Here is a 21791-nt window from a genome sequence, read left to right as displayed (position 1 = left end):
CAGGTGTTTGTCCTTCGGCAGTAAAGAAAAGAGTAACTGCACGTTGGTCCTGTTTGGAAGCAACTAGTAAAAACGCCTCCGCATTTGCAGCACGCACCTTCGGAAGGACGCTAATGCCACACTCATCCCTTGAATACATGTGGTGATTGTAGACTCGCATCGGAGTCGCTCAACGTTGCCTATTAGCTGCAGATGCGCCCTCAAACGGAAACTATTTGATTGTCTCTTACATTTGGCACGTGGAAACATGAGTAGACACCATCTTGCTTTCTTCTTGCTGTATCTTCTGCTCAATACTTGCAGAGCTTCTCATTTAATATGTATATGTGTGTGCGGTGTCTGTTCTTTCGGACATGTCCGAAAGAGCAAATACCACACACACATAATTACGGCGATCACAAGCCAAGGATCATTTTTGCGATTCATGGGCAGGGGCACTGCTTTCGTAGTGTGTGGAGTAAGTTGAGAATGTAGGTCTGCTGTGGAACGTGCTTGGGATAAGTCAGCGCAGCCGCCGTAATTGTTGTGTCCTCTTTGGCTTAGGGGTTAGAGCGCCTGCCTAGTAAGCTGGAGATCAGGAGTTTGAATCCCGGTGGGGCACACATTTTCCACTCATCCCGTTGACTTCTATCAACCTCCCACACATAGCTGATGTTTTTAAATCATTGAAATTTCTTCTCATTTAAGTTTTTAACACTAAATCCCCTGCTGTCATTCGAAGGAAGAAAGAAAGATTAGCGTTTAACTTCCCGCCGACAACAGAGTCATTAGAGATGGATTCTTTTGTTAAGAATCGGGAAGTAAATCGGCTGTGCCCTTTCAGAGGAATCGTACCGGTATTTGCCTGGAGTGTTTAGGGAAATCGCGGTAAACTTACATCTGGATGGCAGGAGGTGATTTGAACCGTCGTCCTCCAGGATGTGACCCAAAAGTGATAATCACTGCACCATCCTCGCTTGGTGCAGACATTTGACTGAACCACATATATTTATATGTAAACGTTTCATGCGTATCTTCCGGAATTATGACAGAAACTGATGCCTCCATTTACGCAGAAAAACAAATATACCCAAACTGTTGGCATCATCTCTTACGACTGCATGTGCCGTTGTACATCGCTTTCATAGACATCTGTTCTAATAACCTCTGCCCACTTCCAAAGAGTCGTTGTTTCCAAATGTGTCAGTACCACTCCAACATTCCTCATGCACCTTATGCATGTGTATCCATCGGACGAAAAAGTTAGGTGAATTGATTTCATACACCTTTTCAACCGTTGTGCAAGTAGACAGCTCGAATGTTCTAATTCATTTGTTGGCTGTATGATTAATGCAGTATTGTGCCCTACGCCTTAAGCCATTCACACTGTGTAGTTAAAGTAAGTGACTGCCTATTTATTTCCGAAGTACAATCGTGTTTGCTCAGGGTTAAGGTTGCAGTCACAGTGGCACCGGCATCCGGGGACTCCGTTCTCAATGCTTGAACGTACGAGTAGAGACTACGGGCAACGGTCAGCTCAGTTTGTTTTGTTCGGTCAAATCGCCCGATGTTACCACACAGAAAGCAAAGTTAAGTTTAGTAAAAGGAAGAAGGAATCCGAGCATACTGAGGATGAAAAATGGAGTTAACAGGCTGACATCCACAAAAGTTTAGAACCACACTTGCAGTATACAAAGTGGACAATTCTCGTCCACGCGATACAAAACATTTGTTTCATTTGGTCGAATGTGGAATATCTTTTTCCTTCATTGTGTAATCACTTGCAAAACGTGAAACGTCCCCTTAGAAAAACTGTACATGACTGTGCTTAAACTGACATACAATATTTTTAGCGCAACGCAATCTGACTTTCAAAAATCCCTACAAAAGAATGGCTCTGACTAACATTAACCCACACGTTTCACAAATCACTTACCTCACAAAAATCTTGGTTACTCGAACTACTGCAATACAGCGAGCGCAACTACTGCCAGCTAAATAAAAGATTCAAACTACGGAAGGCACTAACTACTGATAGGCATAGTTAACAAATGAAAGATTTTAATAGAGAACAAACAATGTATTTACCTTAATAGTCATCAAAAGTCATAATATATATAGCAGTTCATGACATCCAGTCTTACAAATTTCAAAACTCCGCCATTTCTCTCCCCACATCCACCACTGCTGGCGGCTCACCTCCAACTGCGCAACGCTATGCGTTGTTCACATCCAGCTGCCCAACACTACAATGGCAGACAACAATGCAAACTAGCCACAGACTGCAAACAGCACAGACAGTGATTTTCATACAGTGCCCTCTTTGGCGTTACCATTAAAAAAACCTAAACAGCCTACTTACAAACGTAATTCGATATTTTTGTGGTGTAATTATTTTAATTCCATAGGCAAATTAATTTTTTTCGAAAATAATTAAATGATTAGATAAATTGAAGACTGGTGATCTACTAGGAAATTTAGTTAAAATGACCCCACCAGGATTAGTGTGAAATGTTCTACTGGAAGAACTGATAATAGATAGAGCAGCCTCAATTTTTGGACTAATTGTCACCGTATTCCTATGGAACATAACACGCAGATTCTGGCGTACACTTCCAACGATTCGGATAGTTTTATTAAGGAAGTTGCTGAGATTAGATTAGCAACTAACCTTGTTAATAGAGATGAAAGTTTTTACTTAAATTCTACATGTAATCTTCCTCTGTCTCCATTATCAAATGGTTCAAATGGCTCTGAGCACTATGAGACTCAACTTCTGAGGTCATCAGTCCCCTAGAACTTAGAACTACTTAAACCTAACTAACCTAAGGACATCACACACATCCATGCCCGAGGCAGGATTCGAACCTGCGACCGCAGCGGTCTCGCGGTTCCAGACTGTAACGCCTAGAACCGCACGGCCACTCCGGCCGGATCCATTATCCAAAAGATAGGGGGACAGAGTTAATGCCCTATCGCCTCTTGTTGAGTAATTTTCGGTATCGATAAGTTCTCGCGTCGGTCATCTTTAGTTGTGTGATGGCACTAGTGCTTACGGTGAGTGTGGGTGTGTATTATCCTCACCTCTTCTTTAGTAATTTTCGCTATCGGTAAGTTCTCGCTTCGCGCGTCAGGCATCTTTGCTTGTGTGATGGCACTAGTGTTTACAATGAACGTGTGAGTATGTGTGTGTGTGTGTGTGTGTGTGTGTGTGTTTTATCTTCCCTGAATTGCTCTGAGAACTGAGCTTTTAAATTCGCTTGCCCAGTGCTTCCTTGCTGTTGTCGAAATATCGGCGGTTGTCGACGACGTCACCTAGCTGAATTCCCTAAATTATTTGAACACCGTATACGCCGGGGAAATTCAGGTCTCACAAGTTACATGTACTTTCGAATAACTTCCTCTAGAATGCCAGAATGAGATTTTCACACTGCAGCGGAGTGTGCGCTGATATGAAACTTCCTGGCAGATTAAAACCGTGTGCCGGACCGAGACTCGCACTCGGGACTTTTGCCTATCGCGGGCAAGTACTCTGCAAAGCTCCCAAGATCGAGTCTCGGTCCGGCACACAGTTTTAATCTGCCAGGAAGTTTCTTCCTCTAGAATGCATTTCCTGATGTTGAATTGCTTTTCAATGTCACCACGAATCACCCAGAGTACTTGATATAACGTTTCTCTATTCACTCTCATCTCTTCGTAAAACTTGTCTGGTTGTTCTAATTACTGAGGGTAGAGTGTATGGTATTCGCCACGTTCTTCCCTATACAGATACAATGCAGGACTCGTCTGTAAGCACTGTAGCGTCCATCCCGCCAAAAACTGACGGAGCAGATCGGACGCAATGTGACCGACTTGTCAGCTTATGTTATTGGGAGGCCTCTGGCGACGACTTCTGGGGGTTGTCGTATGTGCCACTGTGACTTCAGTCTAAACAGACACGCCCAATTAAGGCGGATACCACATGTTACAGCATGTCGTTTGTCATCCGCGTAGGGCAAAGATGGTTTACTGATCACACTATCCGCTGCTCAGTATATGGCAACCAAACAAATTCTGTAATTTCTACCCCATCCACGGGACAAACCAGTTTTTGGAGCAACTAGTATCTGACAGCGCTCGTAGCGAAATTTGTTTCTTTCTTTTAAGAGGCACACATAAAAAAGGATTTAATTCAATGTAATAAATCTTGTGCCATCACCATCTCTCCTCGATCTCCTGCCGCTCCACCCAACAATCATTCACACACAAACACACACACACACACACACACACACACACACGCACACACACACACACACACACACACACACACACTAGATAAACACTAACTTTCTATGAAAAATAGCTCACATGCCATGACACCAAAATTCTCTATATTGCCATGTACAGCGTGATTTGTGGCTTTCGAGTTTTCTACGAAACATCCAATGCAAGTTGGTGCTAATAACGACGATAATATACAAATTAAGTACAAACAATAAATGTTATTGGCAAGAAAGCACCTTCCAAGTTGCGCACCTGTGATAACACGAAATCAGAACCAAGTTACCAGTAGACGGTTAGTTTTTGACCGTAGCCACTTACCTGCAAAGCCAAAGAAAACCTGATCCCTATATAGTTTCCTTGTACAGTTATTACTCGATAATCGAGTCTCGTTAAGCAGTGGTTTCACTTAGCAGTGGTTTTAAATGGCGATCAAGATTTTTTTTCCTTGTGAACAACCATCCACGGTCCGCTTCACAACTGAAGAATATGTCAGGTTCGTTACGCTCGACATCCAGAAACCAGCTTTGTGTGAAATTCAACAATAAAATTACGTATAGCTTCTTGTTTGATATCCCTTGTGACAATGATCTTATTGCTGGATGGAAATTTGATTTATCGACATAGAAACGATGAATCTGCAGCTGTCATGAACTGCTGTCTGTACAGTCATGAATCATATGTCTTAAGCAAATACCGTTTCATTTCAAACAAAATAATGTGGTATTTTTTTAAACAATGCATTTGTTTCAATGATCGCAAATGTCTTCTATGCCCGAATGTTATTATCAGAAAATGCTTGAGGTATTGCATGTTTATCTTGTGTACCAATTACTGTACCAACAGCAAGCTAGTACTTCCACCGAAAACAGAAGTAACAAGTACAGAAAAGTCAAAATAAAAACCTACAAATACACACATCACGCGTTAGTGACTAGGAATATCGGTGACAGGAACGTTAAATTGCCTACACATAGCGAAGTACGCACACTGGCGCCAATGAGCAGAATATAATCCTTAAGACATTGTAGTGCAAGACTTTTTCATCACATCTGGTTTGAAGTTGTGCCTAAACCTCCTTGCTGTTTGCTTTCCCCTTTCCAGTTTTTCCGTATTATACGAGAGTAACTATACGCTCACGTCCATGTAATTCGTTTCCCATGTAATGTTATCTGTGTCGTGCCTTAGAACATTGGTGCTGATAGCTCACTAGAAAAATAGCTCCACAAGAGAGAGCTAGAATCATGCTCCTTTACTCGATGGTTTTGTGGTGGTAGAGATGAAGCTGCGCTGTGTAGCCTCCAAATACCCTCATAAGCAGAGAATTTCCCATAGAGCTTTGCGAAACAATTCACCTAACTTAAGCAAGCGTTGTTTCCGTGTCTCTTATTTTCAAGACCTAATAATACACAGAGAATCATAGGTTCATCATTAACAAATAGAGCTCAGATTTGCATCTATACGACGATAGAAATTCTGTGTGCACTGTCAATAGCTGGAAATGTATAGACAGGTCCTATTGACGCACAGCTTATCTAGGCTTCAGCCACTAAGAGGCCAGCACCACAAAAATGTTAAATTTAAAAAGTCTTTCTTTCGACTTTGTGGTGCAGGCGCTCTCATAATCATAAAAAATATAGACATACCGTAACTGTTTTGCACTGGCTCATGCTATTCGGTTTCCTAGTGGAGAGCTAATATGAATTAATGGGATAGATGAAAACTGCTCCCAGTCAAATTAACGTCCATACAAAAATCTGTGAAATATGAGCCTGACAATCATGGAAACTACGTGTTCAGTAACTCACGGCGTACCTGTAATCTCCGTATGCAACCCTCTCTCAGCCACGTCGACGCCGTCATGCAGTTTCCCAGCAACGTAATCATCCTGTTGTGACAACAGATGAGGAAGAGTGACACCATTGGTAGAGACAATGTTGTATGATACACTCTCTCCACACGCATTTTATCTTGGTTCTATTTGGTTCAAATGGCTCTGAGCACTATGCGACTCAACTTCTGAGGTTATCAGTCGCCTAGAACTTAGAACTAATTAAACCTAACTAACCTAAGGACATCACACACATCCATGCCCGAGGCAGGATTCGAACCTGCGACCGTAGCGGTCACGCGGTTCCAGACTGAAACGCCTTTAACCGCACGGCCACACCGGCCGGCCTTGGTTCTATTTGTTTTACCATTTAACTCCTGGTTTTTCTTCTTTTACGAGGCTATGAAAAATGGTTTTGCGTTCTCACCTTACAAAATTATTTGTTATTATGTGCCTTCACACAGAGTGTTACAAAAAGGTACTGCCAAACTTTCAGGAAACATTCCTCACACACAAATAAAGAAAAGATGTTATGTGGACATGTGTCCGGAAACGCTTAATTTCTATGTTAGATCTCATTTTAGTTTCGTCAGTATGTATTGTATACTTCCTCGATTCACCGCCAGTTGGCCCAATAGAAGGAAGGTAATGTTGTCTTTGGTGCTTGTGTTGACATGCGACTCGTTGTTCTACAGTACTAGCATCAAGCACATCAGTACGTAGCATCAACAGGTTAGTGTTCATCACGAACGTGGTTTTGCAGTCAGTGCAATGTTTACAAATGCGGAGTTGGCAGATGCCCATTTGATGTATGGATTAGGACAGGGCAATAGCCATGGCGCGGTCCGTTTTTATCGAGACAGATTTCCAGAACGAAGGTGTCCCGACAGGAAGACGTTCGAAGCAATTGATCGGCGTCTTAGGGAGCACGGAACATTCCAGCCTATGACTCGCGACTGGGGAAGACCTAGAACGACGAGGACACCTGCAATGGACGAGGTAATTCTTCGTGCAGTTGACGATAACCCTAATGTCAGCGTCAGAGAAGTTGCTGCTGTACAAGGTAACGTTGACCACGTCACTGTATGGAGAGTGCTACGGGAGAACCAGTTGTTTCCGTACCATGTACAGCGTGTGCAGGCACTATCAGCAGCTGATTGGCCTCCACGGGTACACTTCTGCGAATGGTTCATCCAACAATGTGTCAATCCTCATTTCCGCGCAAATGTTCTGTTTACGGATGAGGCTTCATTCCAACGTGATCAAATTGTAAATTTTCACAATCAACATGTGTGGGCTGACGAGAATCCGCACGCAATTGCGCAATCACAGATTTTCTGTGAACGTTTGTGCAGGCATTGTTGGTGATGTTTTGATTGGGCTCCATGTTCTTCCACCTACACTCAATGGAGCACGTTATCATGATTTCATACGGGATACTCTACCTGTGCTGCTAGAACATGTACCTTTACAAGTACGACACAACATGTGGTTCATGCACGATGGAGCTCCTGCACATTTCAGTCGAAGTGTTCGTACGCTTCTCAACAACAGATTCGTTGACCGATGGGTTGGTTGAGGCGGACCAGTTCCATGGCCTCCACGCTCTCCTGACCTCAACCCTCTTGACTTTCATTTATGGGGGCATTTGAAAGCTCTTGTCTACGCAACCCCGGTACCAAATGTAGGGACTCTTCGTGCTCGTATTGTGGACGGCTGTGATACAATACGCCATTCTCCAGGGCTGCATCAGCGCATCAGGTATTCTATGCGACGGAGGGTGGATGCATGTATCCTCGCTAACGGAGGACATTTTGAACATTTCCTGTAACAAAGTGTTTGAAGTCACGCTGGTACGTTCTGTTGCTGTGTGTTTCCATTCCATGATTAATGTGATTTGAAGAGAAGTAATAAAATGAGCTCTAACATGGAAAGTAAGCGTTTCCGGACACATGTCCACGTAACATACTTTCTTTCTTTGTGTGTGAGGAATGTTTCCTGAAAGTTTGGCCGTACCTTTTTGTAACACCCTGTATACTCGATTCTTTTAAAGTTTATCTTAATTAACACACAGTTTTATAGCGCTCACATAGCCTGCACTTTGGAATACTGGCAATGATATGCAGAATTCTGATTACAAAGAACATAAATAGCTTTTGCGTTCTGAAGTCATATACGGGGTTAGCGTTAGGAATGGTAGGAGAAATTATACAGGTTGTCCCAAGGGGAATGATCAGTATTCAGGAATATGACAGGAACGATAATCCGAGGCAAAAAAGTCCAGAAAACATGGCCTGTGCTTGGAGCACTTCTTCTGATCTATTCTAATACAAGCGCTTTGGTTTCCATATTTGGGGAGGTGGTGGCATGGACCTGTTGTGTCCTCGTCAATGGACGCAGCTGGAGCTGCCACGTTGAAACAGTTACCGATTGGCGCCACGGGCGGCGCTTTGAAGTTCGCGGTCCAATAAGCAACCTCTGCGCCGCCGCCAATGAGAATGACTTCCTTATTGTGATAAGCGGAGGCCACAGACAGCAACGGACGGTTCATGTTCGGCGTTGGCGTACTACAGTTCTAGTGCGAAGTTCCAGAGGTGCAGTTCGTAGCCACAGTTTGTTGTGGCGATCAACCTGCGAGATTTAGTCTGCAAGTGGAGTCGACTATAGCCTTCGCATAGGGGCAGGTGATAGGCAGTGTGGCGCCCAGGTTGAGCATAGTCTTGTTGGCATAATATTCAGTACGGCACGCCTTGGCAGGCCACTGCTTACTTGTACCTGTCCGCAAGCGCATCCAGCGAGTTGCTGTACAACTTTAACTAAGTACTGCAGCGTGTCTATTTGTGTGTCACTAATTTGTTTGCTCTGTCACAATTCCTGCATTTGTAGACTTAGAGAAAGCTTTTGACAATGTTGACTGGAATACCCTCTCCCAAATTCTGAAGGTGGCAGGGGTAAAATACAGGGAGCGAAAAGCTATTTACAATTTGTACAGAAACCAGATGACAGTTATAAGAGTCGAGGGACATAAAAGGGAAGTATTTATTGGGAAGGGAGTGGGACAGGGTTGTAGCCTATCCCCGATGTTATTCAATCTGTATATTGAGCATGCAGCGAAGAAAACAAAAGAAAAATTCGGAGTAGGTATTAAAATCCATGGAGAAGAAATAAAAACTTTGAGGTTCGCCGATGACATTGTAATTCTGTCAGAGACAGCAAAGGACTTGGAAGAGCAGTTGAACGGTATGGACAGTGTCATGAAAGGAGGGTATAAGATGAACATCAACAAAAGCAAAACGAGTATTATGGAATGTAGTCGAATTAAGTCGGGTGATGCTGAGGGAATTAGATTAGGAAATGAGACACTTAAGGTAGTAAAGGAGTTTTGCTATTTAGGGAGCAAAATAACTGATGATGGTCGAAGTAGAGAAGATATAAAATGTAGACTGGCAATGGCAAGGAAAGCGCTTCTGAAAAAGAGAAATTTGTTAACATCGAGTATAGATTTAAGTGTCAGGAAGTCGTTTCTGAAAGTATTTGTATGGAGTGTACCCATGTATGGAAGTGAAACATGGACGATAAATAGTTTAGACAAGAAGAGAATAGAAGATTTCGAAATGTGGTGCTACAGAAGAATGCTGAAGGTTAGATGGGTAGATCACATAACTAATGAGGAGGTATTAAATAGGATTGGGGAGAAGAGAAGTTTGTGGCACAACTTGACTAGAAGAAGGGATCGGTTGGTAGGACATGTTCTGAGGCATCAAGGGATCACAAATTTAGTTCTGGAGGGCAGCGTGGAGGGTAAAAATCGTAGAGGGAGACCAAGAGATGAATACGCCAAGCAGATTCAGAAGGATGTAGGTACTGGGAGATGAAGAAGCTTGCACAGGCTAGAGTAACATGCTGAGCTGCATCAAACCAGTCTCAGGACTGAAGACCACAATAACAACAACGTCACAATTCCTCTGTCCGCCTTGGAGCACCTAAACGCAATACGACATGTGCGAGCCGTTCTACCCAGGACGACCTGTACACACCACTGCCAACCAAAAAACGTCCAGTAAACTTGGGCTCTAAAGAGCATAAGTTACGAGCTTTGAGCACTTGTTCATCTTCGCTTCTGTGAAACATATCTACTGAACAAGTGATCATAGCTTCTAACGTACCCATTTGAGACCCCAAGTTTAGTGGAGTTTTTTGCTTCGAATGATCGTTCCTGTTATATCCCTGAACATTGACCATTGCCACTGGGACACACAGTATACAACTTTTGTCACCAACCAGTATGCGCGTACATTTTTGGCCGTTTAGTTATTATTACGACGCATTACATTTACCATACGTCGAACCTCAGGTAAAGACCATATTTTATTTTCAAATAATTTTAAAAAATGCTTTGTCACGTAGAAGAGACACCATTGTTAAGTTTATTTTCCATAATTTCGTGTTTATATTTTCCATTGTAATTTTTGACGGTTCGGTCATAAGCAAAACTTTTGTAAATGGGTCAAACAGTCGAGTTCTGGTCCGTACATCTGCAGTGCTCTTCATCAGTACCCGGCGTAAGGGGCCTCAGATCGCCCAATTGCTGGGAAAGTCACTGATTTCAGACGGAGGGATTAGTCGACCTCTGAGTGTATATTTCAATTGGCGCAAATTCCATTTGGCACAGCTCACAGGACACCAGTTTGAGTCAACAGTCACCTACCAAAGCAGGCGCTGCCCAACACCACTTCAGATCCCGAAATCACTGACGCATTTAAAAGAATGGTTAACGAAACTTTGGCAGTTTCAAGTGAGTTCGATTTAATGGTAGGTCGACTTGTTACGTATCTCATTTGATCCAAACCTGACCATTTCTGACGACATGTCGCTTTATGCAGATTCTTGAGCTGCTGAAGCTCGGAAAACCATTTTCGGATCTTCGTCAACGAGATATCGCAGCAGACGAACACGCCGTCTTAAGGTCCACAGTGTGTGACAGGCAGTGTACAGTATCACGTGAAGACCACGCGCGGTATGTTAGTGTTTTTTCGAGATATGCAAAAGTCAAATAGAGCTATGCGTTTCTCAAATACAAGTTTATTTTTATAAAAAACATAGTTTTGGTTATAACAGCTATACTACTGCCAACAGGAAACAAAAAATTCGTCAACATCCCTGTTAAAGCATTACAACGTCTGTACCCGTCGTTGTAGCACAATAAACAGAACTCTCGTGGTAATTGCTACGGTCGTTGTAGGCAAACAACAACAACGTAAATGCTAATGCTGTTATAAGATAATGCATTTTTCTGTGTAAGCTACAACCATGAAGCCAAAAACTGCAACTTCCTTAGAAAGAGGAATTCAGAGACCGAAGTGTTAAAAGATCTTTCTTTTATTTGTTTATTTTATAGTTCAATTAATCGTAACTTTTGTAATAACATTTTATGCAGTTAAATAATAACTCTAAATCGCTGCGTTATAGGCTTTCAATTCGAAAACTGCTCTAAAGTGTTATTTTTGTGGAATAGCTATCGCAAAACATTCCTTAGCAGAGACAACATAATAGATTCAGCCTAGCGGTCTATGCATCCCATTCTATTCTTGACTACGGTCTTCGTCTAGATCCCAAATGTAACTTCCGTAACTTCAATTGCGAAACATTAATCGCCACACAGCATTCATCAGGCACCGCATTTTCTGACACAGGTGGTACTGTTTTTGCATGAGACCATGTATCGAGTGCTGATTTCAGTTTGTATCTGACACCAGCAGTTCGCCGAATCACGTTTATCAATTGAAATTAATGAAGTTAAAAGAACGATTCAGATGGAAATACAAGCAAAGAATGAAGGTTTTCACGACCGGATGACATAGCTGCTAGTAAACCTTTCGGAATGTAAGACCGTGGTCCAAGAAATTCTGCTGTTCCCGCCCTCCTCTGTCGACATGTGGTGTATACAAAATTCTGTGTACGTGTGGTAAAGTCTATATTGGAACTACCAACGGGAGCCTAAATACACCGCTAAAAGAGCACAAAAGTCTTTGCCGACTAAGAAAAATAGAGAAATTAGCTGTAGCAGAGCATGCTCTTCAGCCAGGAAACCACGAAGTGAAGGTTTCTGAAACAGAAATTTGATCTACAACGTGAAATTATTATCCACGACTATGTAGAGAAGCCATTGATATTTATGAGCATCAGGACAATTTTAATAGGGAAGAGGAGGCAATGAAACTTAGCGACATATGGTCAGTAGCTCTGCAGAGTCGCTAGGCAATTTTGTATTTGACGAGACGACAATCGATAGTTAAGTTTTATCTTTGACAAGGATTATCTCTGCTCATCACGTATTACTTCGTCCACGCCCGTTTTCCTGCAGTATATATATCGCTCTCGGACGTCCGACCGGTCAGTCGGCAAGATTCAGCACAGGAGCGCCTCTGAGGATGTCCAGCGGAGTCCTGGACGAAACGTCAGGAGCAGAAGAGTTACTTGGACCACCACCTCACATCCCGAAAGGTTTACTAGCAGCTAATGCAAGCAAAATTTTGAATATTAATGGCGAAGAAATACACTCACTCATTTTGGGTATTCTAATTAGACGGGAACCTTGTTTCGGTGGCTCGAACGATTTACAAATCATGTTTGTGTTGCATTTAGAGCCTTGTGATAACGTCATTGGTGAAAATCGACAGATGGTACCGAATACTCTGGTATACCTGGCCACTATACACCGGATATCTTGCATGATGTACTTGTAGCTAGTCGTCTTCGAGCGTAAATAGACTTGTGAATTCTGGTAAACCTCTGTGTAATTTTAATGTGTTTGCTATGCATAATGTTCTACTGTGGGTTGCCTGTTTGAGTCGGTGATTCATTGCAGTCTCTCCACAGTAGTTTTATTAATGTTGCAAGGCAATGAAACGGGTGTTCTGGTTGTCGTACTGACAGAATTGTTATCACCATGTTCCCGTAACTTTTCAAGGACTCGTCTGCAATGCTTCAAGCTGTCGGTCTAAATGACGCTTCTAACACTGAAAGGTGTACTGCCAACTAACGTGAGCGTCGAAATTCTCACTGCTCCAGCCACCCATTGTGTTGTGTGCTCGAGGTGAAACGCCGTGAGAACAAGTGCAGTTGATTTATGTCGACTCACGTGAAGGCTACCCACGATACTTTCCAAGAACATCCTGCTAATTACTGCGTCTGCTCAAGGACATATACGTCCTCCCCGACGGCAAAACTCAATAGCTCAAATCTCAGTCGACATCACTTCAAATTCCCCAAAGTATTTCTACTTAGTTACTTGCTTACAGATTATGCAGCGACCTTACAGAATGCGTAGATCAGATCACGTCCTGTGCAGCTTCAATCTCGTTTCCTGTGGACCCTAACTGTTGGCCGGCCAGAAAGGCCGTGCGGTTCTAGGCGCTACAGTCTGGAACCGAGCGACCGCTACGGTCGCAGATTCGAATCCTGCCTCGGGCATGGATGTGTGTGATGTACTTAGGTTAGTTAGCTTTAATTAGTTCTAAGTTCTAGACGACTGATGACCTCAGAAGTTAAGTCGCATAGTGATCGTAGTCATTTGAACCATTTTTGAACCCTAAATGTTGCACGTCTTTCCGTACTCCATCCTTCCATCTTGATCTAGGTCGTGGTCTTCCTATCAACACTACATTTGGAATACCACCTACATGCTCGCAACATGTGAAGGCCATTGCACTCGCATGGCCTTTGCTTCTTGTACAATATTGTGGTGATTCATCATAGCGCGTATCTCTTATGATGTTTCTTTCATACACAATCAGTTTTTGTCTATAGCTGTTGGTGACACTCATTCTGTGCCACATAACTGTATTGGGCAATTACTGTACCACGTGCGTCCATTTTAACTTTCGTAAAGCACCCCACGAACCACGGACCTTGCCCCGTCGGAGGAGTGACTTGCGTGCCTCAGCGATGCAGATAGTCTTACTGTAGGTGCAACCACAACGGAGGGTTATCTGTTGAGAGGCCAGACAAACGTGTGGTTCCTGAAGAGGAGCAGCAGCCTTTTCAGTAGTTGCAGGGGCAACAGTCTGGATGATATTGACAGATCTGGCCTTGTAACATCAGTCAAAACAGCCCTGCTGTGCTGGTACTGCGAACGGCTGAAAGCAAGAGGAAACTACGTGCCGTAATTTTTCTCGAGGACGTGCTGCTCTGCTGTAAGTGCACGGAGAACTCCATCAACTCCATCAAATTACACTTCGCACTTAAGACCACAGCAACAGCAGAGATTACCCATGATTTCATGATTGATGTTAGGTTGTTATATGATTTGGAGGCATTAACGATTCGTTCCTTTACTCCTAGCTAGACATTATTCCTCCACTTGAATCATGATTCCAAGCATTTATAGTTCTCAAGTACCTACAACCTCATCTCTCCCGCCTGTAAATCCCCAGGCAAGTAATTGTTCACCCTTCTATCATTTGCAACTTTTCTATATTGATTCACAAGCCCATCTTCCTTGCACTACTTCACTCTTTTCATCACTTCTCCTCTTGACTGTTCTATACAGGGCATGGATAAAAGTATGCAAACACCGCGGGAAATGCAAGCTTGAACAAAAATGTAGACGCGAGCCATGCCTACAGGTTGTGCTGTTGTGTTTGACCATGTACGGCACCTGTGCAACGTCCTCAGTACGTTGCAAGTGTCAGTCGCAATCAGAGCAATGTTCTGTGTAGTCGTGAGTGCATTATGTCGGAGCTAAGTGAATTCGAACGTAGGTACATTGTTGGTGCTCGCATGGTGCGCACTTCTAAACCAAGGGAGCCGAAGTGTCGTGTCTGGTCTTTCAAGAGACGCTGGATCGTAGTTATTAAACTGCATACAGGAAAAGCGGGAAACCATCATCCGCTAAGTCTCAACGCGGTCAAAGCGTGTATTGAGTGATCGCAGTGGACGGTCATGACTGTGACGAAAAATAAGAAGACGATAGCTGCAAAAGTCACTGCAGAACTGAATATTGCTCTCGAGAATACTGTCGGCGTCAAAATATGAGAAAGGGATCTCCATAAGCAGGGAACTGCAGGGTGAGTTTGAATTCAAAGACCACTCATCAGAGATGCAGATGCGCTTAACAGGAAAACGCGGTGCCCAAGCCGTAAAACCTGGACTGGGGAGCAATGGAAGAATGTCGCACTTGTCTTGCTTACCACTGTTTCCAACTTCTGGCCGAGTTTAGGTCCCAAGAGTGGAACATGACTTGGGTTCCACCGATGATTTGGGCAGCCATAGCGTGGTATTTCATAGGAGCTTTGGTTACCCTTCAAGGTGGCATTACTCCTGTGGACCCTAACTGTTGGCCGGCCGGTGTGACCGTGCGGTTCTAGGCGCTACAGTCTGGAACCGAGCGACCGCTACGGTCGCAGGTTCGAATCCTGCCTCTGGCATGGATGTGTGCAATGTCTTTAGGTTAGTTAGGTTTAATTAGTTCTAACTTCTAGGCGACTGATGACCTCATAAGTTAAGTCACATAGTGCTCAGAGCCATTTGAACCATTTTTTTGGAAACCTGACTATTAATAAACACCAATAAAAATATGAGCAAACTTACGAAGGCAGCATCCAATTAATATTTTTCTCACCATTATGTAATATGGTTATTATAAGTGTTCCACATCCACACTTCAATAGACTCCTTTCCCCAGTCCCCTCCCTCCCCACTACACTTTTTCACGAGCTTTCCATCACATTCACCGGTTCGTCCATGTCAGATAATAGTCTGTTCCATTGTTCACTTGTTCGACATTTTCGCTTATACATTCCTTCACTTTTACCCTTTGAGTTTGAAGTAATATAAGATTCATTTGTTCAGACCTTCTGCGTCTGTTTCAATACGCTTCTACATTTTTATCGATAGATGGTAGTAAAATGTCATATATCTTTGATAAACAGTCCTTATCCGCCTATGAACTCACGCTGATGTCGTCTGGACTGTTCAGTTTTAAATTCTCTGAGGATGACCTAGAAACCCGGAAGCCGGTTCATATCGAACTATACCGAGCGAGGTGGCGCAGTGGTTAGCACACTGGACTCGCATTCGGGAGGACGACGGTTCAATCCCGTCTCCGGCCATCCTGATTTAGATTTGCCGTGATTTCGCTACATCGCTTCAGGCAAATGCCGGGATGGTTCCTTTGAAAGGGCACGGCCGAATTTCTTCCCCATCCTTCCCTCACCCGAGCTTGCTCTCCGTCTCTAATGACCTCGTTGTCGAGGGGACGTTAAACACTAATCTCCTCCTCCTCCTCATATCGAACTACTAAATAAAAGTTATTGTGCAACATTAATACTGTATTTTTAAGCGCACATAGGTGTAAATGCAACCAATCTCTCACGTTCCATCCGTGAATCGAACGGGATGAAACCTTAATAAGAGTTGCGATGAAAATTATCCTTTGCCTCACACTTCACAGTGATTCGCATTAGAACCCAGACCCCGTTTTCGCGGCCGCATATGCAAGACTCATGTCCATCCATCAGAACTGCAGTTCTAACCAGACAGAAAGTTCCACAAAGTAGTGCAGCTGACTGCGGAGTGGAGCAGACCATAGGCTGCGCTTAAAACACGCTCCATCAATTCATTTTTCTCGGAGGTGCTTACCCAAAAAGATACCGAGGTGAGCAGAGTTTATACAATATAAGAAAGCTCCTGCAGAAGTCAAGCTGAGAGGGCAGTAGTGTCTGGGTAGCTCAGCAACATAAAGTATGAGCAGTTACTGGTGATACGTACTCTTATGGTATTCGTGTACATGACACAGCGTTGGAGGTAAAACTGTAGAGGGAAGACTTGAATACGGTAATCAGGTTGAAATAGATGTAGATTTCGGTAGTTATTCGGGATGAAGAGGCCTGAACAGGATAGACTAGCGTGAAGTTATGCACCAAACCAGTCTTCGGAGTGAAGACAACAACAATACATTCAGTGCAACACGCACCATCCTCTTACCTGGCTTTTCAATCTGATGCGTGTATATAAACTCACTGAAAATATTAGCGCTGATTGCTACTCATTAGAATGTAAGCATTCTTCGCTATTTTTTAACTTCATTGCCTGTCTTATTAGACATTTTACAGGTGAACTGAAAGACAATAAATAAAAAAATATAAGAGCGTTATCATTCGATAGGAAATGTCCAGATTTGCACATATTTAATCTACAATTTTCCCAACCATCTGCTCCTATTAATGAAATGGCTCTTAACTTCTCTGATGAAAACACGGAACGAAGTAAGAAGGCTAAAGTAAGTTCATCGTCACTTTCACCAGTATTCGGATGTGTAGTCCCATTGCAGGTTACTCATACAGCAGTCTTCCTGAGGTCGCCAAGCGCGTCCGATGTTTCTCCCGTCCTATCTTTCCAAACTCTGGCTGGTGTTGTGGTGTCTGGCTTTGTTTCTGTATGAAGCTTTTTGTTTATATTCATCAGTGTGCTTCAGAGCTACTTTTATTTTCAGTTCTTTACATGTATCTTCAGTGTCAATATTGTCTCCTTTTCTGCTACCTTTTACGTTTCCCTAGCTTGTTCCTCACCTCCTGCTCTCGCCACAAGTATTCGGACGCAGTTTCTTATGTTAATGTGCGGTGGGAAACAATTTGTCGTAGTTCCAGTTTTTTATTCTTTATTGCCTTTTGCTGTACGATTCTACAATCACTTTACAATTTATTTAATTTCTATACGTTCTCGGTAGTGGATAACAACGAGTATCATTGTCTTCGTCGTTATTCTTAAGCTAGGATACTCAACAACGTAAGTTACGAAATACGAATGCTTGGTCTAAACGGGGCCATTGCGCATTATTATTAATTACTCTAGAATCTTTTAATTTATGATTTGATATTTATACACAACCTAAGTGAGGTTCTCAGCTTTCCACGCATATCTGCAGAACACTCGGTCTAGGTATCACTTGCACTGGCTATCCATGTACTCCCCAGAAAAGCAACACGCAAATTTTTCCGTCAATTTTGATTGGAAAGAGCGGAATTTGTTGTTGGACATCTTTGAATATTTCCACTTCAGCCCCTACAATTTCATGAAGTTCGGATAGGTGGCGGCGCTCTCTAGCCTTCAAAATGGCGTCTGTATCGGTGATGCCATTGAGTTTCTTTTGGCGGAAAACTAGAGTATCGCAGATATTCATAGGCGCTTGCAGAATGTAAAGGGAAACCTGGCAGTTAAAAAAGCATGGTGAGCAGTCGGGCGAGGAGTCTTTCATCTACAAGGTCGGCCGGCCCAACACAGCTGCGTCTTCTGCAAACTGGGAACGTGCGGACACTCTCACTCAAGGCGATCGACGGGTTACAGTCGAACACCTCGCTGCTCAACTGGACGTCTCTGTTGGTGGTGCTGACACACTCGTCCAACAGCTGGGATACTCAGTGTGTGTACCCTATGCATTCCTCGCCGCCTACAGAAGAGCAACGAAGGGCCACCTGTGCAAAATGAAGGAAGGGAAGCAGTACGTGGTTTGTGTGTAGATTATTTATGCAGCAATACTTTGGCTCCGACGCCAGCGTGTAGAGTCGTACCATACGAGCATACAGGTCTTGAGTAAATAATAGGGTTTTGTAACCAAAAGAATGGGGAATCCTGTGGTGTATTAGAATCCTGAATAAAACCAACCTGCTTTATTGAATTCCCCTTGTACACAAACAAAGTGTACAGCAGAGAGCGGACACCATTGTCGTCCCCTTCGTAACTGGTGTGCTTGGGCACAGAATTAACATAATTGTAATTATCGCCAACTAACGGATGGGCTATTGTCCATCACAAGCGGAAGGATAAATGTTGAACAAAAAGAAAAATTATTTAGTTCGACATGTCTTCTATTCAGTGTTAAAGACGAATATGTGCTTCTGAAAACTTCTCGATGTGAAGTTAAACCACTATTACGCCAATGACGACATGATTTTCGCAGCACAAAAAGCTCTAACCCTCCCTCCAAATCTTCGAACGTTTTGCACTTCGTCTTCTCTATCTGTGTCCTCTGCCACATCATACTCCTGCATAATCTTCTTAATCCTTCCGCCCCTAACCCTACCCCCCTCTCTCAGAGAGAACACCTTGAGATTCCTATACCTGCCTCAGACTTTACACTAAACACCCTATTGTTTCATTTCTGTTTATCTCTACTACTATTCACCGCTGGTATTAGCATAGCCCACCTTATATCTACTTTCATCCACCACATCCCGCTCCAACGAAACTTACAGCACCACCTCCTAACTAAACACGAAATCCGCCCAGTGATTTAACCATCCTCCCAGCCTTAAGAGCACACTCCTCCGCCCCCCCACCCCCCCATATGAAAGAGTGCCTCATATCCCCGTTTCTTCTCTTACTTTCGAACAGCTCTGTTCCTGGGCCACCTCCGTCAATCACACATTCTTTGTAAACACTCAACGCCTATTACTGACCTCTCAGTTAGCAAAAAAGCATTTAAAGAAAGCGGCATCTCTTATTTAAGAACATCTCAGAAAAGTCATCACAAATGCAATTTACAAAGTTTAGTTTTTTTTTTTTTTTTTTTTTTTTTTTAAATGATTCAAATGGCTCTGAGCACTATGCGACTTAACTTCTGAGGTCATCAGTCGCCTAGAACTTAGAACTAATTAAACCTAACTAACCTAAGGACATCACACACATCCATGCCCGAGGCAGGATTCGAACCTGCGACCGTAGTGGTCACTCGGTTCCAGACTGAAGCGCCTTTAACCGCACGGCCACACCGGCCGGCTAAAATTTAGTAATTCTGAACTAGTCAGCTCTTAAAACCACTTTCATATATGTTTCTTGATAGTGAATCAGAACAGCCCCGTCCCTATTCCCCCCCCCCCTCCTCTCGACCGCCGCCCACCTACTTCCTGCGTGAGGGAGGGATGAAATAACAATAAAGGGAAAAACATATTATTTCGTCCCTTCTTCCACCTTGGTAGCTTGTTTCTTTGGTTGTATATCAGAGGCTCTAGACCTGCTGTATCAGGTCTTTGCTCGAAAAAAATATCACAACGAAAATTTTTATGTCGAATTGGTTGTGAAACATGATCTGAAAACTCTCGATTATTTTACTTCGATGTGGGTTGTCCCACTAAACAAAGTCGTATAGACAATATAGAAACTCAAACGTTTGAAGAATATGAATTAAATAGCACTCTATCTGATTCACTGCTATGCAGAGGCTGTAATATTGCTAAACTTCTCACGAACTAAAGAGTAGTAGCTGACACTGGAAACCACACAAATAATAACCAACACTTAATATCACCGAAGTAGAAAACTAATGCTTGTAAGAAATAATATGAGATGGCTGCCACATTGTTTCCTCTGTGTTTAATAAAGTAGAAGTACGACTCTTGAGAGAGTAGGGAAATTGTCAATGAATGGCGAAGATACACAACCCTGACATTTTATTAACAGAAAATATATTGGTTTTTGTTTGAAACAGAAACAGAAGGTGCGAAAGAGGAGGACAGAGTTGATGAGAAACGTGTATCACAGGCTGTTGCTCCAACGCCCAGGAAAGTTTCCAGCGTTTCACCACATGGCTGTTGAGTCAGGGCAGCTCCAAAATCCTTCGTTGATTGGTAACTGCAAAGAGAGAGTCCATTATTAGAAATTTGACAATACGGTCACGGGCTCCACAAAGACATCATCAGTTCATGGTATCCTGTATCACAACAGCACAACAATTGACCACTAGATATCATGGGAGACAAACCCACCCGTGTAAATGGAGGTTGGAAATACTTGCTTCGCCGGCCGCGGTGGTCGTGCGGTTCTAGCGCTGCAGTCCGGAACCGCGGGACTGCTACGGTCGCAGGTTCGAATCCTGCCTCGGGCATGGATGAGTGTGATGTCCTTAGGTAAGTTAGGTTTAAGTAGTTCTAAGTTCTAGGGGACTGATGACCTAAGATGTTAAGTCCCACAGTGCTCAGAGCCATTTGAACCATTTTGAATACTTTCTTCACAACAAAGACACAGAAAGAGGAGATTGGGCCGGCTAGGAGACCTGAGTGACTTCGACTGTGGACTAGTCATTGGCTGTCACCTGAGTAATAAATCCGTCAGCAACTTTTCAATACTTCTAAAGCTCCCCGACTGTTGGTGACGAGAAGTGGAAACGCTAAGGAACAGCCATGACCAAACCAAGACCAGGCAGACCCCACACGCTGATGGACTGGGACCATCGACCACTATGAAGAGTGGTTATAAGAAATCGCATGAAATAAGCGTAAAAAATCACTTGTGTGTTCCAAACTGCTATCAGCAGGTAGCTAGCACAACGACTGTGTTACTGGAAACGAGTAATTGGGAAAGATGAATCACACTGTACCCTATAGCAGTTCAATGGAAGGATTTGGATTAGGCGAATGGCTGGAGAACATTACCTGCCATCATGTGTAGTGCCAGCAATGAAGTACGGAGGAGGCAGTGTGGCGTTTAAAATATGTAAATACTAAATGTGGAAGGACACAAACACATTTCCCAGCATTGTGTACTGTGCACAGTAGAGGAACAGTTGGTTTATCAGCATACATTGCTCCCTGTCATAACATTATTTTATAATAAAAACAGCTTTTATATGCAAATTTTCAACAATTTTATTTTTCAAATAATAATTTGGGCATCAATCAAGATTTTGTAAGAAACTACTGAGATCTGACTCATTTGTGAAAAA

At 43.1% G+C, this 21791-nt stretch overlaps 1 long non-coding RNA gene across 1 annotated transcript in view; it reads left to right on the top strand.

Annotated features, from left to right (window-relative positions):
* The window catches only part of LOC124711852, a 72846-nt gene that overhangs the window by 46677 nt on the left and 4378 nt on the right, over window positions 1-21791 (top strand). The window lies entirely within an intron of this gene.

Source organism: Schistocerca piceifrons, chromosome 8, assembly GCF_021461385.2.
Source record: "Schistocerca piceifrons isolate TAMUIC-IGC-003096 chromosome 8, iqSchPice1.1, whole genome shotgun sequence".
Lineage (NCBI taxonomy): Eukaryota > Metazoa > Arthropoda > Insecta > Orthoptera > Acrididae > Schistocerca > Schistocerca piceifrons.
The sequence above is the reverse complement of the archived record's forward strand: the minus strand, read 5'-3'. Positions and strand labels throughout refer to the sequence as shown.